The sequence below is a fragment of the Callorhinus ursinus genome, unplaced genomic scaffold (assembly GCF_003265705.2).
Source record: "Callorhinus ursinus isolate GAN/ISIS: 27379988/994484 unplaced genomic scaffold, GSC_fseal_2.0 scaffold27, whole genome shotgun sequence".
Lineage (NCBI taxonomy): Eukaryota > Metazoa > Chordata > Mammalia > Carnivora > Otariidae > Callorhinus > Callorhinus ursinus.
The window spans coordinates 2173855-2195122 of record NW_027397089.1 but is presented as its reverse complement, the minus strand read 5'-3'; positions in this window follow the sequence as shown (position 1 = coordinate 2195122).

The following is a 21268-nucleotide window of genomic DNA, read 5'->3' as shown; positions in this document are numbered from 1 at the left end:
CATGTGTAATTGGATCTAAACTTTTCATTTGTTAGTACACAATTTTATCAATTATTTCTGTGTCACTTTGTATTCAGAGTTCTTGAAAATATATTAAAAACTTTTGGGGGGAGAACAATTTATCTGCTGTGCCTTGTTACATATTCGTACATACATATCATACTTAGTAAAATACTACATACAATAATCACGTATTACTACAATAATTACTATAATTTAAAAAAAACCTTACTTTTGTTCTGAATTTGGCCAATTGCTATTTAAGTAAAGTTTAATTTACAAAATTAAATTTAAAATTCTATAAAACAGAAGAAGTTTACACCAACTATGTGCAGCCCCTTCTAATCTACCAGGTGATCGCCCATTCCTACCCCCCCACCAGCCCCCACACATCCAAAATAGGACACACAAAATATCATCTTTTCCCACAAGGATCTCATAATTTAAAGAAAAAAAACAGCCAACCACAAAGTGACTTAATATGGAGGAGTGTACATCTGGGTGACATGATCTCATTTCCATGCTAATGGATTGTTTGATGGTCGATTTAACACAGAGGTTGAAACTACAATGGGACTGTGAATGACTCTCTTTCTAAACAAGAAAATGAAAATGCAATATGATGTAGTTATCTGTATAAAGAAACAATTATTCTTATAACTTAAGATTTTTCCAAGGCACACCATTTATAAGTCAATACTAAAACCCTAGGAGGAGTAATGAAATGTTTGCGAAGCACATTGAGTTACTTGAAAATAAGGATTGCATAACCACAAGGCATGATGAAGAACACAGCAACATCAGAAAAGGTATTTCTAAAACCTAATTTCAGGGAAGATACTCTTCTTTCATTATCTTAATGAAACTGAGTAGCCCCTGCTGATCTGAGTGCCAAGTTAGTTTCTTCCGAAAATGAAATGTTTCTTTGACTTAGCTGTATTCTTCGAAATGATTTGGGAGAGGGCATGCTAGTCAGAAACTTATCACTACAGAGGAAGAAAAAGGAGAAGCCACAGAATGTCGTGACTGAAAGAAATGGATGATATAGAATCTTCTTAAACATTTTCTACTTATAAAAGAAATATTTCACAGCGTCTGTCAAACAACAGATAGAAGTTTGGAAACAAAAATAACATTTACTTCCTCAAAAATAGCCATAGATCTTTGATCAAATTCTACAGCAACAATTCCATAGAATTTTGTTAGCATTGCACTTCATTTAGAATTGCACATTTGCCGTCATATATTTTCACATACCCAACACATACATATTTTAAAAGGAGAAAATTCACTCTGAATAATGTCTTCCTTCTCATCTTTTTGCTTTGACATTTCAATTTCTGGACGATTTCCAAAGCAGAAAATGTTTCTTTGGCTCTGCCAAGAGATACAAATAGTTAAAGTATAAGAGCAGCTGGCTACTTTTCAATAATAAGCTGGGCCTGTTAGCAAGCATTGTCTTTCTGAACCTCCTTGGGCTTGGTCGTGCAAGTCTGCTAATGACCCCAATGCACCTCTTACCTTGGAGCATCCTTAAATACTCTGGTGCAGCCAGGCAGTAGTCTGGTCATTCTGTCTCAAGGTCGGAAACAGAGTCCAAACATAAACCTAAAAATAAATCATTTCCAAATGTTATCTCATCCTTGTTACCCACAAATGCAAAAACAAAACCTCATTTAAACTGGCCTTTTGTCACAGAGGATACACTTTAAGAATGTGAAAGTACCTCTGAGAAACAAACTGAGGGTTCTAGAGGGGAGGGGGGTGGGGGAATGAGTTAGCCTGGTGTTGGGTATTAAGGAGGGCACGTACTGAATGGAGCACTGGGTGTTATATGCAAACAATGAATCATGGAACACTACATCAAAAACTAATGATGTAATGTATGGTGATTAACATAACATAATAAAAAAAAGAAAGAAAGAATGTGAAAGTACGTAGTGTTGAGACCACAGAAATAAGATCGGTGCCTCAGAGCCTTGGGTGAGAATCCTTACTCAGTAACCTTCCTTTGGGCAAACCTACACAGAATATCTGTGAGCCTTCGTTTCTTTCTCTGCATTACCATTTTAAGAGCCTCAGGGAGTTCGCCTCCCTCACTGTCTATTCTGGGACTCAGAACCTTAAGATCTAAACCTACCAGAACTCAGAGGTTGAGTGGGAGCTGTTAGTTTCATTATTAGCTCTAGCATTTCTTTCCTGTGTAAACCTGAGCAAATTACTTAACTTCTTTGTGTTTCAGTTTCCTTATTGGCAAACTTGAGAATTGTACATTTAGGAGTTTGAGCAGTGGTTAAGGGTACAGGTGCTGACCTGAACTGCTTGGGTTTATACCCTGGCTCTGGTAATCACTAGCTCTGTCACCGTGAACAAGTTGCTTAAACTTTCAGTGCTTCAAAAATGTTTCCCCATGTGTATAATGGATCATAGCAATCCTTATGAAGTAGAAATATTACAAATATGCCACTAATCTGTAAATTTTAAACATATGAGAAGTATTTGATAAATATTAGCTGCTATTATTATCATTATTGTTATTATTGTTGGAATTTCTGAGGGGACTGCCAAAAAACAGAATTTCTTATCCATAGATTATGAAAAGGATTAGAAATGAAACAAAGAGTAAATATAGAGGGCAAAATACTACCTTTCTTACTGGCTTTTGGCTTGAACTGTGGAATTCAGCTGATTCCCTCTGGCCCCACCCCACAGCAGCTTCCGTGTGAGGCTGACCCAGAACAAACTTAGGGCACGGGGGAGGATTTGTGCTCTCTGTAGCCAAAGCACTTTCAACAGGAAGAAGGGAGTGCAGCTGAAGAAAGAGGGCCCAAACTCTTCCCAAATTTAACTTTATGACAAGTCGTTTGCTCTCCCCCGAGGCAGAATAAGGAAAGAGGGGAGGAGATACCCTGAGTTGCAACACTTCAGGTCCATTCACAGAAAGGAAGGAAGAGGAGGAAGTTTTCCCAAATAGCATTCCCATCATCATCCACCCACCTGTAGCATCAAGAATATGCTCTTTTGAGAGGCATCCAGAACAGGGCACTTCCTCCTTCCTCTAAGTAATTTTTACTTTTTTCAAACCCATGTGTATTAACTAAAAGCTAGGGAATTTAAAGGTCTCTGGTCCCTTAACCATGTGTCAAGTCCCTTTTTTGCATGTATGCTTGCCAGTATAAACTGGATTGGGAGTTGTTTAGCATCACTTAAAAAAAATTATTTCACATATAGTTGCTGTCTTTCTTATGTCAGGCAAACAATTTGCCTTCTGCTCTGCTGAAATAGGGATGTGGTCATAATCAGGAGTTCAGGCTGTTGGGAAAAAGGCTTTTCACCCACTGTGTTAACAAATGCCATGAATTGAGTTCATTTTGAGAGAAAGAAAAAGTGAAACCAGTATGGAGCATCTGAAACATGACAATGTAGATCAAAAGAAAGGGACATTCACTAGCAATGAAAGTCCAAAAATAAATTAGGATAACAATTCCATTTACAAAAGCATCCAGAAGAACAAAACACTGAGGAAAAATTGAATAAAAGAAGTGCAAGTCATGCTCATTGAAAAATTATAAAACATCATAAGAAATTAAAGAAGAGCTAAATAAATGGAAAGATATCCTATGTCTTTGGATTGAAACAGAATTTTTTTAAGGTGGCAATACTCACCAAATTGGTCTATAGGTTAAACGCAATTATCAAAACTTCAGCTGACTTTTTAACAGAAATTGAACAGCTAAACCTAAAATTCATATGGAAATTAAGGAACCCAGAATAGCCCAAACAATATTTAAAAAGAGGATCAAATTGGAATGACTCACAATTCTAAATTTTGAAGCTTATTATAAAGCTACAATAATTAAGACAGTGCGTTCTGGTATAAGGATAGAAATAGAGAACAGTGGAATAGAACTGAAAGCCCAGAAGTAAGGACTCACATTGTGGTCAATTATTTTTCAACAAAGTTATTAAGAAAATTTAACAGGAAAGAAATAGCCTTTTCAGAAACTAGTTCTGGAATAATTTGCTATCCACGTGTAAAAAGATGAATTTGAACAAGGCAAATAACCCAATTTAAAAATGGGCAAATCTTTGAGTAGATATCTCTCCAAATAAGATGGACAAATGGCCAATAAGCACTTGAAAAGATGCTCCATCATTAACAGGAAATGTAAATCAAAACCACAATAAGGGGCACCTGTGTGGCTCAGTCAGTTAAGGGTCTGACCTGGGTCAGGTCTTGATCTCAGAGTCCTGAGATGGAGCCATGTGTCCGGCTCCCAACTCAGCAGGAAGTTTGCTTGTCCCTCTCCCTCGACCCCTACCCCCGCTCATGCTCTCCCTCACTCTCAAGTAAATAAATAAAATATTTTAAAAAGCCCACAATAAGATATCATTTCCCACCAACTAGGATAGCTATAATCAAAAAGTCAGGTAACAAAAGTTGGTAAGAATATGGAAAAATTAGAACTCTCACACATTGCTATGAGAAAGTAAAGAGTGCAGCCACTTTGGAAAACAATTTAGTAGTTTCTTAAAATGTTAAATATAGATTTACTATATGACCCAGCAAAATGTAGGTCCACAGAAATAAATGTATGGGAGTATTTGCAGCAACATTATTTAAAATAGCTAAAACTTGGAAACAACCCAAATGTTTATCAACTGGATAAACAATATTTGAATATCTATAGAATGGAATACTATTTGGTAATAAAGAGGAACAAAGTATTTGTGGATACTAAACATGGATGAGCCTCAAAAACATTATGCTTAGTGAAAGAAGTCAGACAGAAAAGAACACAAATTGTATGATTCCATTTATATAGAATGTCCAGAAAAGGGCAAATATATATATAGAGAGAGAGGGAGAGAAAATAGGTTAGTATTTTTCTAGGACTGTGAATGGGAATGGGAATGACTGTATATGAGTATGAGATCTCTTTGTGGGGTGATGAAAAGATTTCAGAACTAGAATATGGTAATGTTTGTAAAACTCTTTACATAAAAATTAAAATATATTGAATTCTACATTAAAATATATGAACTTTATGGTATATAAATTGTCTTATTAAAGCTGTTAAAAGACTGAGAATGCTTCATTGTCTTAAAAATGATACTCTTCAAGTTTCACATTTGCTTAGTGATTATAAAGCGATGTCATATTTGTGATTTAATTTAATTTTTACAATTTCATGAAGTGGAAATTGTTATTTCGGTTTCACAGAAGAAACAGGCTCAGAGAAGTCTATGTATCCACTATGGTCTTACAGTAGGTGGGGAACACCAAATCCAAATGCAATGTTTGTTTTTTTAATTCCAAATCATCCAGTATTTTGTTAGTGTAAGTTGTTCTACAAATTGTCCCAAGTTTGTTCAATGGCTCAAATGCAATAGAAGTTTCTTTCTTTCCCACGAGAGGCTTCAAAGCAAGTGTCCCTGGTCAGGAATTAAGAGATCCGGACTCCCTATCTTGTGACTCAGCCATTCCTTAGGGCTTCATCATCATCTCACTTACTGGCAACAGGGGAAAGAGGGCATGGAGGGGTTTTTAAAAAAGGCTTTGCCTGGGAAGACACACTTATGTCCTCACATTCTGTTGGCTAGAATTTCAGTCATACTTAAATTCAAGGGTAGCTAGAAGTGTAGACTGGTCATGGGTCCTGAAAGAAGAGGAGAATGGATTTTGGTGAACAGCCAGCAATCTCTGCCACAGAAATGTAACCTTTAAGAAAATTTGCTACTTGTGATCTGAAATGGCAAGTTTAAAGTCAAATTTATCTAATGCATTCTCATATTCTTGTAGCATTAACTGAGGATATAATTTTGCTAGGAAGAAGCACTCAGAAAAAGCCTAAACATTCATTCTGATTTTCTAACTTTGCTTATCAAGAATATAATACAAATCATGTTCCTTTTTTAATTGCCTGGGTAACCAGGAATTATATGGTTCTAAGTTGACAGTGTTCCAGCATTGACTGAATCACCACTTAATCCATTCGTACTTCAGCTCTGTCATTTACTGCTATGCAATTTGGACATGTTATGTAACACCTCTGAATTTCACATTCTCCATCTGCAGAAATGGAGTAATATACCTGACTTGTCGAGGGTTATCAGAAAAATTAAACATACCTAGAACATTAGCTGATGTAGCAAACATTTAATAAATATTACTTATCATCAGCTTTACCCTAGAAGGTCCTTTAAGACACTGTTTGTCAATGGTTGGATGATAAAAGACCTAAAACAATTTACTTCCTTTTATTTCTTCAGTGTATTCTTTTTCAGACACATTTAATTAAAATGCAGAGCAATAATATATGCTTTCAGTCTTCTCACTCCTCCCCTTCTGAATAATTAATTCAATATGTGTTTCTTTCTGCACATCCCAAAATGACAGTTTCAAGTCAAAAAAAAAAAAACACGTCACATATGAGTCTTGCTGAGAAGACTGGCACATGATCACATGAGCACAAGTTTTCTATTAAGTTAGGTCTCCAGCTGGTGGATATGTGGATACTCATTCTGAGTTTCTCATGGTTTGCAGACAGGTTCCCTCCTTTATTTCACTGATGCAAGAAGAGAAGAGTATATTAGCTTTCTGTGCTGCAGCTTTCACTTGCTTCACCCTTCTCCCAAGAAAAATATCAGAAAGAAATCTTTGCTTTCCATTGAATAAGTTGACAGGAGCAGGGGTAATGAAATGCAGCTTCTTGTTAGACAGAAAAGGGGAGATGATAATAGATATCTCTGGAAAATTTTTCTTTTGTTTTAATTTGGTTTTCTAAAAAATCTTCATAGGCACATGAACTAATAATGGGAAATTGACCTGGAACCAAAACAGTGACACAATTCAGTGGTCCCCAAATGTGGAAGGTTTATCAAACATCTAGGAAACTTCTTAAAATGCAGATGTTCACATACCATTCTGTACCTACTGAATCGACATTTCTGAGTATTGGCCTCCCATTAGAGAGCCAAGAGCAGGCGTTTTCTTGTATTCATCATAATTGAACCATATGAAAGTGTCAATACTTGACAGTTTTTTCTAACCTACAAATGGCAATTTTTATATAGTTCAACCTAATATTTACCTAGGTCAATTATTTTAATTTTTGATCCCCCTGGCTGGCTTTTTGAAAGGTATCTATTCCCAGGTTTGCTTCTAACCCACTAAATCAGAATTCAAAAACAAGGAAATTGTACTGCTCTGAAACCCACAAGGAACTATCCTTAGAAAGTATAAGAAAGAGCCTTTCCATCTGAAAAGTTGTGGAGGTCTGGAAAAAGGAACATCATGATGGTGCCTCTACTTGTGAATAAAGAGGAGTAAGTTTTGGAATTAGAAAACAGCTACTTGAAAATTAACTCCTTTTACATAGATTTGAATGCCTGGGAAATGAAGCACTGAAGTGAAATTTTAAAATGTATTTTATATTTATGTATCGGATCGAGGTATAATTTTTACTTTATTAAAAATGTTTATATCCCATAGGAATTTATGAACATAAACCTAAAGAAGCATATTCCACATTAATTCTTTTTTTTTTTTAAAGATTTATTTATTTGACAGAGAGAGACACAGTGAGAGAGGGAACACAAGCAGGGGGAGTGGGAGAGGGAGAAGCAGGCTTCCCACTGAGCAGTGAGCCCGATGCGGGGCTCGATCCCGAGATCCTGGGATCATGACCTGAGCCAAAGGCAGATGCTTAATGACTGAGCCACCCAGGTGCCCCTCCACATTAATTCTTAAAGTTGCCTTGGAATTAGGTGTATGAAAACATGTCTGTTGTGTGTGGAGCAGGTTAAGGGTGTGATAGTCTGGTCTGACAGGAATCCCAATGGCCCAATATTTATTTGACTCACTGTGTTACCAAGTTTTGACCCTTGGTTCTCTGCTCTTTGCATGTATGTGCACATGCGTGCACACACACACACACACACACACACACACAGAAGGGAGAGAGAGACAGACAGACAAAGTTAAGTTCAACCGGACTCTGTATATCTAGCTCTCTTTCTAGCCACTGGCTTATTTTTGTCCAAATGCTTTCAGAATATCTGCCTTGGAAATCCACAGGACTTGAAATTAGTTTGCTTAAGACAGGAATTATTTGTGTAATGAGAAAATACAACCCTGTGGTATACATACCTGGAATATTTTTTACTTATTTGGTATCCAATCTACATTTCAAGGTCCACCTCTGACAGTGGTGTTGATGGAGTATTGGTTAACTTAAAGCGCCCAGTTAACATGCCTGCAAATGAGTTCAGTTCTATCCAAAATCATTTTAGTTTCATTTGGAATAAAGTGGTCTCATTTCAGGTATATGTTCCATCACATTAAGGTGTTTCTCTGCTCAGCCAGTACCAGGGTTTTGTTACAGGATCACAGGCAGAGCTTTTGTGAATGCCTACAGTAAGCTGAGACCTTGAGAGTGGGCATGGGGGAAACTTTCTTTATCCCCTATTATCCATATCTCTCGAGCCTACCCCTGCTCCTATCGGGGGGGATGGGAGATGTAGGAGATTACCAATACGATTTCCAGTACATCATTGCGGTTGTTTGTGGCCTTTCTCTTAACTTATTGTTGCAAAAAAAACAAAAACAAAAATATTCTGACCACCATTGTTCCTCTGTGCTGCTGGTGTTCAAATGCCTGGCTCTGTTATGAGAGGCACTTGATGTTTTTTGGGTACTACATGGTGGGATGGGGAGGGAAGTACAGTCTCTTGCCCAGGCATAGCCTTGCCCCACACTTCCCACAGTGTGTCATCCATCCCTCCACCTCCATCCCATTGTCTCTTTCTCTGAGGCTCCTCATGTTCTAATGAGCAACCTTCTAGGGATATTTCAAGATGGCATAACCCTGACCACCTAAACTGATATATTCTCCAGTCACTGGAGATCCACTGTCTTTGCAAAGTCTAAGTGGTGGGAATGCAGGTTATTTCCAGACACTACTTCTCTTAATTTAACTAAAATCTCTACTATTATCTCTACATTTCAGCAGCATCAAAAGTATCCACCAACTCTGTGACCCCACACTTTTCTGATTGAAGATGAACCTGAATTTTCTCATTTAGCACAGGTAAGAGAGCTCTAATTTCTTGGAAGGGGAAAGAAGTCAAATGCCATTCTTTCTCACTCCTGAGGAGAGCAGGAAAGGGATAGTTTCCATGTCAAAAAAAAATCTCTCTCTCCAGGAAAACAAAGATTTCCCCTGGCCCTTCTGGTGACCCATCTTTTGGAGGGCAAGGAGGATGTGGTTAAAGAAAGGTGTTTTCATGTAGGTTCTTTGCAGTTTTACAGTAGGCATGCTAGCAATCCAGAGGACATTTTGAAATTACACATAAAGCAAGTAGCACCTTTTTTCTCTTTTGCCTCCCTAGATTAATTATGCTTATGACCCTCAATCAAATGGAGTCAAAGTCAAGGAAGAACATAAGAATCCATGCATAAAAAAAGTCTCAGTATTACCATGGATGCTTAATATATTACCACATTTTTCCTAACCTGAATTTGTCTTCTTATAAGGGGCCATACAATACATTCAGTCACCTAAGTTAGAGGTTAAAAACCAAAGAAGAAGGAAGTTAAATAAATTAATGCACCAGCATGAGGTCTATGAACAGGATCAGGTGTTAGGAGACATACAAGACATACAGGAGTGGTACCTACTTAGTCTGGGGTGAAGGGAGAGTTCTCTGAGGAAGTGGCACTTGACCTGTGCATCGAGTTAACAAGGCAAGAGGACTAAAGGAAGAGAGCTCTGGAACCTTAGGCAGGCAGCCAAGACCATGACAGTGAAGGACAATGAACGTAAAGAAAGCCAATGAGTTAAGTCAGGAATGAAGAGAGGGCTTTGAGATGAAACTGTAGAGATAGGAAGGGAGTCTTATCATATAAGACTTTCTAGGCCCTATTGAGGCTTTTGGACTGTAATCAAAGAACAATAGGATTCTATCAAGGTATCAACAATGCACCCAAGCAGGAGAGTGACATGGTAAAATTTGCTTTTCAAGAAACTTACTATGGCCAACCTGTCAGTAAAGGCTTAAGAGGAGAGCAAAAATCAAAGTAGGGTGAATAGTGAGTAGGCTATAATAACAGTTATTCATTTAATTAATAACAATTAGAACAAGAAATTTAAAATCATTCTAATAAAATTTTTTGCATTCTATTCCTTATACCAATACCATGTACTATTTGTAATGCAACTAAAATGTATACATAATACCAAGTTTATTTTATTTCTTTAATCAAGAAATATTTTTCATGTTCCTATGTAACAGGCATGATGCAGAAAATCACAAAGGTAAATGATTGTAAGGTCCTGCATTGGAAAAAGGTCTTAGGTTGATGAAAGACTTAGACATGCACAAAACTAATTGTAAAATAATGCAACTACCTTGACAAAATAAATAACTGATATGGAAGAGAGGGAAGAAAGAAATATAACCCTATGACCATATTGATCAATATTTTCAGCCCTTTCGATGGTAAAATCTTTTTGAAAAATCAATCAATAATGGAATCTCTCTTTTATGGTACATCTTTATAGGAAAGATTTTTTTTGCATACTATGGTTATCATTTGCTGGTTCCATTGTGCTTGCTGGGGATGCAGATTGTGAGGGGAGTAGCATGAGTTCACGTATATGTGTATTTCCATTTTGTGTGGTGTGAGGAGTGTGTTCCACTTCTTTTATAAAGCCAGTGTTGTTCACTTTAATAGATCATGAATAAAGTAAAACATTCTACAACTGTTCTTAAAACTTGAAGACTGCCCTTTTCATAAAGATTTATTTGTATATTTTTATCTTGTGGGCAAAGTCAAGTCATATAAACACAAATCTTTTTTTTAATATATATAATTTGTCACTTACATTATCTCTACATTCTAAGACAGGAGAGTATGTAGACAGAAAAGTAGCCTGGGTATAGGGCCCTGGAGTATGCTAACACAGAGGTAAAGCATGAAGAACATCAGAGGAACAGCCATGAAGGGCAGTAAGGTAGTAGGAAAATCAGGAGAGCATAATGTTCCTGAAACCAAGAGAAGAAAATGCTCCCAGAAGGAGGAAGTGGTAAACAGAGTCAGTACTTCATTGCTGAAAAGTAAAGATGAAAAGAGTGGTGACTGCTGCTTGCCGATGTGTCCTTGGTGATACTGGGAAGAAGAGCCACTGTGATTGGTGACTAGGGTGAACTGACCTAATCAAAGAGGTGAAGTGGGGAAACTATGGGAAAAGTTTTCAAAAAGTTTTCCCATGAGCGAGGAATGGAAAAAATGAAGCAGAAGAGGCAAAGGGTATGAGAGAGTACTTTCCCCTCAAAAAGAGGTTCAAAAACATATTTGTAAAGAAATGATGAGGTGGAGGAGGAAGAGAAGGTTGTGGAGAGGGAGGAGGAGATAGGTAACATTTATTAACTACTTTCTATGCCCTGGGCACTATTCCGAGACTTTTACAGGCATTAATTAAGGTCATCCTAATTAATTCCTAACATCCTAGGATGTACATACTATTACTAACCCATTTTATAGATGGTGTAACTGAAAGAGAAATTCAGTAAATGCTCTACAAAGCTATTAGTTCAGCCAGTTGGTCTACACAGCTAGAAATAAGGGAAGCGATGCTCAATCAAGGCAGGTTCTACCCAGAGCCCACCCTTGAGCCACTGTGTCACATCCTTTTGTAGAAAAGAGGGAAAGTGGGTAATTCAAGAGAGAGAAGAGAGAATGCTTAATCACTGACAGGAAGTTTAATCGATTGCAAATCTTTGCGGAAGTGACAAAGTAAAAGATGCAGAGCATCAGTCATGAGGTTGCCCTATAAGATGAGCAAGGTCTTCAGACTTTAGAGGAACCCAAGAGCTAGCAGAGAAAATATGCAGAAATGCAGGTAAGATGGTAGGTAGAATGAGAGCAAAATGAAGAAGTTCTGATCTATTTTTCAATGAAATACAAATTTAGGTCATGAATGAAGAGGGAGGAGGAGTGGGGAGTAATATGTTAGGGAGAAGAGAGTAGAAGAAAATGCCATAGTATCATTGACTTCTTAAAGATAACTTTAATACAAGGTACCACATCCTCAATGTAGAAAACATATAGATAATAACAACAAGAATAAAAGAATTATTTCTAATCCAACCATCCAGAGAAAACCACTACTAATTTTCCTTTTTCTTTCTATGTGTTTTACATGATGGAATGGTGCAAAGGTTTTTGTAATCTGCCTCCTCATGTAACAATGACCGTTTTCTCTTTCCATTAAGTATCTCCTATTCTTCTAAGTATTCTTCTATCATTAATAAAGGTGTTCCATTGTGCTGACGTACATTATTCAATTAATCCAACACTTCTGGGTGTTTAGATTCTTTCCCAGTCTTTTGCTATTAGAAACAGTGAAACAGTGAACATCTTTATATGTAAATAGCAATGATCCTTTTGAGAGTGGAAAGGAGAGCATACTAGGGAGGTGTAGTAGGATTTTGTGACTCAATAAAGTGTGCACTTGAAGCTTATGATCATGAATTTTTTCAAAGATTTTATCTATTTATTTGAGAGAGAGAGCACAAGCAGGGAGGAAGGACAGAAGGAGAGGGAGAAGCAGACTCCCCACTGTGCATGGAGCCTGATGTGGGGCTCAATCCCAGGACCCCGATGTGGGGCTCAATCCCAGGACCCCGAGATTATGACCTGAGCTGAAGGCAGATGCTTAACCAACAGTGCAGTGTAGTACTTAAGAACACAGATTTCAAAGCCAGAATGCCTGGCTTCAAATCCTAACATAGTCATTTAACCCTGGTCACTCATCTTTGTGTCTCTGCTTCCTCGTTTGTAATATGAAGATAATAATGGTATCTAGAACATAAAGTTGTTGGTAATAAAGGAGTCAGTATGTTAAGTGGCAAGTGTTAAATGCTATTAATAGTATTGAGGATAAATCCAGTATGCTTGAAACTTTGTTAAAAGGGGTGTTTAGGAAAACACTAAAGTTTTGCCATGTAAGATTTCATTTAGTCCTCTGTTTCCTTTCCTTAAATATTTAAATTCTGTATTTCTAGTTAATATATTTGGAGCTTGATTGTGATGATTTATTTTTAATAATAGAGGCAGCTTCCCTTCATGAAAAATGCTTCACTCATCTTTTAACTCTTAATTGAAACAGGTTTAAATTTTATGGGAATTTCTCCTGTGAGATTCTTAGATTTTACTTTCTACCTCCTCCTCACTGATTTTATATGTCCAGTAAATTTGCCTAAAGGTAAATGACAAAATGGAGAAGTTGAAGCAAAGGAAAACACTAGTTTGAATAATCATAAAGCAGAAAAAAATATTGTTTTATTTCATTTTCCAGAGCATTTTAAATGCTAACATCCTTTAACATTTATCTTCCTAGAGTCTCATAACCACAGATAAAGGTCTAAATAGCAAAACCACAAACTAGATCTTAAGTTTATTTTTCTAAATACTTGATGTTAGTTTTCTTTGCTAATTACTTTATGAAAAATACATGTACTTGTTTTTGCTTTTAATGAATTTTAGAAATAACTGAGCATCTATGTATGCTAAGTCATAGATACAATGAATAGGATACCATATAATTAGTAATAATGTGATAGGCATAGGGCATTTTGTAGTGGTGGAAAGTGAAGCACAGTGCTAGTGAAACTAGCAGGACAATTCGGGATTTTAATTCAGGCCATTTAGCTATCTGTCTGTGCATTTAACCACCATCCTGTACTGCCTCCCGGAGAATAGCAGAGCCATTTCATTGCACAACTTAAGGAGTATCATTGTCATTGAAGTCTATGTAAATTATATTTCCCAGGATATATTTTATATTAAACAAAATATATATTTTTCATAGTTCTTAGTTCATGTTACAAACAATAATAACATTAGTTCTTTTTAAAATGATGAGGAAAAAAGTATATCAGTGGTATAATTTTTAATAAGGACAAGGATGACTTTCACTGCTAATAATAATGAAGGAATGAGGGGCACCTGGGTGGTTCAGTCAGTTAAGCCTCCAACTCTTGATTTTCGCTCAGGTCATGATCTCAGGGTCATGAGATCAAGCTCTATGATGGGCTCAGTGCTCCACGTGGAGACTGCTTGGGATTCTCTCTCTCCCTTTTCCTCTGCCCCTCCCCAGCTTGCATGCTCTTGCATGCTCCCTCTCTCTTTCAAATGATGATGATGATGATCATCATCATCATCATCAAATGATATTGCCGTGAATGGTTCCTTTACCTAGAATAATAAAAGAAAATTTTAAGGGAAATGTTTCAATAGACAATGAACATTGTTTATAGCTGAATCCAAGTAAAAGAGTGTGCTGCTTCTGCTGAGTAACAAAAGATGTTCTCAATGCTCATAGTGTGCTCAGAGTTCCCCATTTTTGCTTTTTCTTTCTGATACATAATTCTTGGAAAGGATTCCAAAATTACTAAATATTCATTTTCATGTTATGTTCTGATTCCAAGTTTGTAAAAAGAAAGATTTATCCCCCAAAATTCCAATCACATCAAATGCCTTCTATTCTGCCTTTAATATTCATGAAGGCAATCTGATCTCTGATCTGATTCTTGCATAGATCCAATGGGCATCAGAGAAGCCAGTGTTTATAAAAATAATATGATGGAAGACATTTCAATCTGATACTCACTTTAGTGAATACCGTTTGGGGTTTCTTTTCACCTTTCGCTGACTCACCAAGCATTACTGGAGGAAGGATTGAAGTAGGAGAAGGAAGGTGAACATTAGCTTCACACATTGGTAGGTAGACTGTTGATACTACATTCTAATTATATCCACATCAAAATTCAGGAAAAAAATAGAAAAAAAAAGCCCTTTGGTCCTCAATTTCAAAATGTGTTTCTTTGGAGATATAATTTGCTCTTAAACTCTTCTATATGCAATCTTTATTTTTTAAATTTTCATCTCTAATTTAATAGTTGTATGTACTAACCACTTACTAAGTGCTTATAACAATATGCTGAGCAATTTGCAAACATAGTTTATTGAATATCCTTAAAACTCTATGCTATAGCCACAGTGTAGTTCTCAAAGCATTTCCTAAAACATAATCATATTTGATTCTGACCACAATCTTGTTAAAGAGGAAAAATAGTTATTATAATTTCACAAAGGAAATGGAGACAGAAAAACCCCATGATTTGTTCTAGGTCACACAGTTTGTAAGTAGCAGAGGTGAGAATCAAGCTAAGTCTTCTCTGAAGCAGTTTCAACACATGAAGAGGCGAGATCTTTCATTTCCAAAACAAAAGTTTAAATTACATTATTTTTATGTTATTTTTTAAAGATTTTATTTATTTATTTATTTTAGAGAGACAAAGAGCAGGAGGGGGGGCAGAGGGAGAGGGAGAGAGAGAATTTCAAGCAGACTCCACGCTGAGCATGTGGAGCCTGACGTGGGGCTCCATCTCACAACCCTGAGATCATGACCTGAGCCGAAACCAAGAGTCGGTGGCTTAACTGACTGAGCCACCCGGGCACCCCTAAATTACATTATTTTTATTTATTTCTCAATCCAAAAGTATATTCTTGCAAGGATACAGATAGTACTCCAAACATTGTATTTTTTTCATTTCATATACTATATGTTTTTGTTGTTCATCATAATAGTAACCAGAATAATTATTACAAGAATTTAGAGCTATTTGTCTTAAACTTTCACATTTCTCTCTCCCATTGCACATAATTTTGTTAATATTTACTTCTCAGGTACTTAGACTGCAAACTATGAAGGCAGAAACCATGAGAATATTTTAACCACTGCTGTAGTCCCAGGATGAAGCACAGTGCCTAGCACCTGATAGACATTCAGTTAATATTTGATTAATTTCAATCAAGTAATTTAATTTCATAAAAGGGATAGAAGATTAGGCGATAGTCGGCGGGGGGATGAGAATGTATTTGCTATGAATCCCTACCAGCAGTACATATGTATTTAAAGGCTCATAGAAGTGGATTAATCAAAGTCTTCATTATCTACTTTTCATTTAATCCATTACTAAATTTAGGAATTGAGTTGATTTAGCTTGGCAACTATTATGGGAAAATAGTGTCAAAAGCTCTGACTTGCAGTTATATTGCAAAAAAAATCAGATTGACAAAAATAATTGCATGATGTTAAGAATTATTCATTCATTTAATAAATACCTATAAGTGACTATTATGGACTAAGAAGATTCAGAGGTAAACAAACAAAATCCCTTGCTTCATGAAGTTTATAATCTGGTAATAGAGGCAGATATTAAACCTATAAAATAATATATGTGTAATATATCAGTCAGAGACAGGTGTAGGAAGAATTCTAAAGCAGGAGAAGGGAACAGGCAATGATTTAGGGGAGGTAGGGGAGGGCTATGTACCCAGATTGTTGAGAGGCACCCTCTTCTGGGAGTAGGTAACGATGTTTCCATTAACAGAAGTTCTCAGTAGGGAGACAGGAAGAGAGCTGAAGTGGAATGATGACACTGGGGTCAATGCAGCACATGATGTGGGGGTTCTTATTCAAGGTGCACACACTCGCTTTCCCCTATCTCCACCATGGCGCTGAGAACTAATGTCTGAAAACAGTGGTGTCACCTGTGAATTCAAGTTAGTAATCATTAATTTATTCTTATTTCTTAGAAAAAGGCTTATGTGCACAATGTTTCTTTCTCTGCATATGGCTCATCTCCTGCACTGGGATCAACTCACCTTAATTATATTAGCTTTTTGTGGAGTGTATGAAAAGGTAAAGAGATTCACATAGTTCCAAAAGTTTTACCCAATTGTTTTGGTCAGGGATCATTTTTTTTTCAAATTGACAGATAACAATGCTTCTTGTGTACCTGGTAATTTTCATCTGGATGCCACATATTGAGGATTTTTAAAAAGTGCTGAATATTCTTGAGTTTAAAAAAAATACCTTTAAATTTTGCAGTGGGGTGCAATGAATTTGCTTGGAAAGAGTTTTACCCTTTTAAGGCTTGGTTTCAAACACCCACCGTTATGTGGACTAGAACAGCTGTTAGTCTCGGGCTAATTACACTCCACTACTGAGGCAATAATCTTCTAAGTACCTGATGCTTCGTGTATTCTGATTTTTTTCTACTCTTGCTAGTGAGAAAAAAAAAGAATTCCAGGCTCTGTTAAGCTCCAGGGATTATTGTGCTTTCTTCTTAAAAGTCTCTTTCCCCCACCTTAGATAATTCCTCACAAATACATGCTGATCAGTGTTCAGCTGAGGAATCAAAGGGAGGCCTCTCCAGTTCTCTGTGGCTTTCTTCCTGTGCTGATTTTCTTCCTGTGGCATTCTGCCCTGTGAAGTCCAGCCACCTGGACACCCCCGTACACCCAATTCTATCACATCAATTTAGGAAACCTCCAGGCCTTCTCTGGAGCCCTCTCCCAGTGCTGTGGCTAGAAATACCTCTAAGAAGAAAGCTCCAAGAAAGGAAAAGGAAGATGGGGGTGATTGTAGGGAATTTTCCTCTCTCATATGATTATTTCTGTGCACTGCCTGAAAACCATTATTTTGTGCAATGTCTGAAAACCATTATTTCATGTTTTTGTTTTTTGTTTGTTGTTTGTTTTTTTTTTAGTTATTTAAGTTGAAGGTTTAATCTAGTTCCTGTTTTACATTTTGGCCAGAAGTAGAAGTTAGCTCCCAAAGCTTTCAGGCTGAATTTCAGGAAGAATTATAGATTAAATGGAGTGAAATGACTGTGTTGACCACAGTTAAAAATTAAGACTGGAATGATAGTTTGGAATTAGATTTTGGAGGCCTGGTTTATGGAGCTTTGACTCAATAGTTAAATAGGAGGAAGAGAGTCACGGCTTGAATAGGAAAGTATCATGACAAAAACAATGATTTAGGAGGATTAATTTATTGTAACATCTTGAAAAGCATACATATAGTGTGTGTCTATGTGTGTTTATGGGTTTGCGTATAACACAACAGGTATAATAGACACATAGGATACATACTTTCATAATACATACACATACATAACAACATGGAAACAAAAACACAAAGAGAATAACAAATAACGCATGGGGTCTTTTATTTTTTAAGATTTTATTTATTTATTTGTCAGAGAGAGAGAGCACAATCGGGGAGTGGCAGGGAGAGGGAGAAGCAGGCTCCCCACTGAGCAAGGATCCTGGGATCATGACCTGAGCCAAAGGCAGATGCTTAATGACTGAGCCACCCAGGGGTCCCAGCGCATGAGGTCTTTACTTATTTTGTTCACCTGTGCACATCATAGGCAATAAATGTATGCATTCAATGAATGACTGAGTGAACAAATGAATATCCTCTGAAATAGTCTACACCATGTCAGATGTTGAATTTCAAGAAACATGGCCACTTTCCTCTGCTAACAGCGCCCTAAAGAACAGAGCATAGAGCAAAGGAACCAAAAGTGATTGTAGATTCCAGTCCCACAGAATCAGCATTGCTGGAGGTGGGCAAGGATGTGGAGAAAAAAAGAAACTTGAGCTGCATCTCTCCCAGAGATTTGGTTCATTTCTTTGCAACCAAAAGAGAGCTCAGATAAGAAATTGGTCAGAACAGTAAACTACTTGTAAGAGAGAAGTTTCTGGTTTATATTTTCCAACAATTTATGTGATATTAAATATTACAAAGCCACTGTATTACAATTTTTTTAACATTTGAAAGATTCTACAAAATGATAAGTAGGTGTCTCAATACTGGACGTAATTATAACTAACCAAATTTGCATTTCATTTTAACCATGATATGAGTGTCTGCCCTATACTATCATTCCCTGGTGTTCCCCACTCATTAGTTCAGTTTAAGGAGCATTGATTCAAAGTTGAAACCTAATCTCTGTAGGCAGTTCAAGTTGACAATGTAATACAATCTGGATTTTTCTGTGTGAAGAAAATATGTGAAGCATTGAAAACATTCATAGCAAAAAAGTTAATTTTAAGTTTTTTTAAGTTGATTCTGTAGCCCCAAAATGAGGCTAAAGAACATAGGGATATGAGTTCCTATGTTTAAAATATGTCTGCCATGGATGAATCTTTCAGGAAATACCTGAGCATTTAAACTAGAGATAAGCTTCTATAGAAGAGAGATAAATTCCAACTGCAGAGACAGAGATTCTTAAATAATAATAATAATAGGCAATGTTTATTAATCACACCACATGCAAGGCAGTGTGCTATGATGCCATTTTGCGTACTTGGTCATATTATATCCTCACCCCATGAGGCAGACATGCACAGCTAGTTTCAATATGCTCACCTATAAAAATGCACGTAAAAATAAAACACTCTTTTAAATATTGTCCTGGGAATTAGAAGATTTAATCTCAAATAAACCCCTGGAACAATTACAGTATATAATAAATATTTAATAAATGTTACCCCTAAATATTATTATCCCCCACTTTACAGTCACAGAAACTAAGGCAAAAATTTAAAGGAAGTTGCCCAAATTTTCCTCACTAGAAAGGGATTTGAGTTGTGAGGGAAAAAATGCCCACTGAATAGCTCATTGGCAGATATTAATCAATTAACTAAAATGTTTAGCTTGAGTACCTGGGGAGAGAAATGATTAGATGATCTCTCAGGGTTGAGGGGTACAGTAGAGTGGGCTGCATTTAAAGCTCAGTATTGTGCAGCTTGGGGAAGACAGTCCTTCAGTGGCCTAAGATTCACTGTGTCTTCTCCATTTTCAGGTCACAGTCTTTACGCCCTTTATCAGGTGCAGAAACAGCTCATCCTGCCACAGTAAAGCCACACAATGCACTGCAGTGGCAAGTCCCACTCTTCCTTCAATAGTCTGGGAGGGAACGAAGGTCATGATTTGACTGCCTTGAGCCTTGACACTGTTCTCTAGGATGCAATAGATTCTACTGCATGTGAACAGAATGCACTGGATTTTAGCCACAATTTATAGTGATTTTATTGATTCTAAAATTTGAAAAACATTTAATGCTTCAATTATGATATGGCTTTACCTTTGCCTTATTTTCCCTTTTCCCCACAGAAAGAAATAACTCAAAAGAGATTTCCCAAAAAAGATGGAACACGAAAAGCCTTGAAATAATGTCAGGTACATCATCTGTTGCTGTAGTTTGTACTTTAGCTCCTAGTAGGGACTTAAGTTTATTATCTGCCTGTTTGGTCTTCCTTGTGGGATAAGAGTTTAAAGAAGGAACTATCTCTACACCAGGATTGCTACATTGAGAATCAGTCACAAGAGACCTCAACCAACATAAATGTCTTTGCAATGAGCTCTAGTCCAGCGAATAGAACTCTATGACAAGGTCAGGAGGTTGCTTCAACTGCCTTCCACTCAATGATCCTGCATACTTTTTCCTGGGAATGTTAAGCTTTGTACTCGGAAGAATACCACTGTTTAAAATTACTTTCCTCTAAATGTTGGAGGCAATTTTAGCTGATTTTAGGCTTTTAGAAACTTACTCTAATATACTATTCATCTTTCAAACATTTTCCTAGAAGTTTTACCTATTACATTTAACTTTTTTTTTAAAGATTTTATTTATGTATTTGAGAGAGAGAATGAGAGAGAGAGAGAGAGAGCATGAGAGGGGGGAGGGTCAGAGGGAGCAGACTCCTCGCTGAGCAGGGAACCTGATGTGGGACTTGATCCTGGCACTCCAGGATCATGACCTGAGCCGAAGGCAGTTGCTTTAACCAATGGAGCCACCCAGGCGCCCTTAAATAACATTTTCTTTAATTTGTTTTTAAAATCTTCCAGATGGTGTTATTTTTCATCTCTTATTTATTCTTAGTTTGTATTCCAGATTTTCTCTTCATCTCATTTTTTGTTCATTTTATCTTTCAGGTTAAATGAGCCAAGTGACACACTTTTTGTGTAATTTCACCAAGTTCATTTCCCTGTGTTTTTTTAAACAAATTTATACATTTTTACATGTTATTAGGTTTATTATATCTATTTATCTTTAACTCTCATTCATCAACTTATACCAACCAATAGTACATTCTCTTTGCTAATCACTATTGCTTAGCTTTAAACATTTTCTTTACTTATTCCCTAAGTATACTGCAGCTCACTTTCTTCAGTCATTATGTGACAAAAAGTAGGAAAGAGTCAAAATAAAAATTTATGCTCTTTTACAGAATGTCAAGACAGACTTCATGTTTATTTTTCACAAAAGTTCTAGAAAGCAGAGACTAAGTTAATGTTAACTCACCCGGTATTTAATTCACACACTCCCAAAAGTCAAA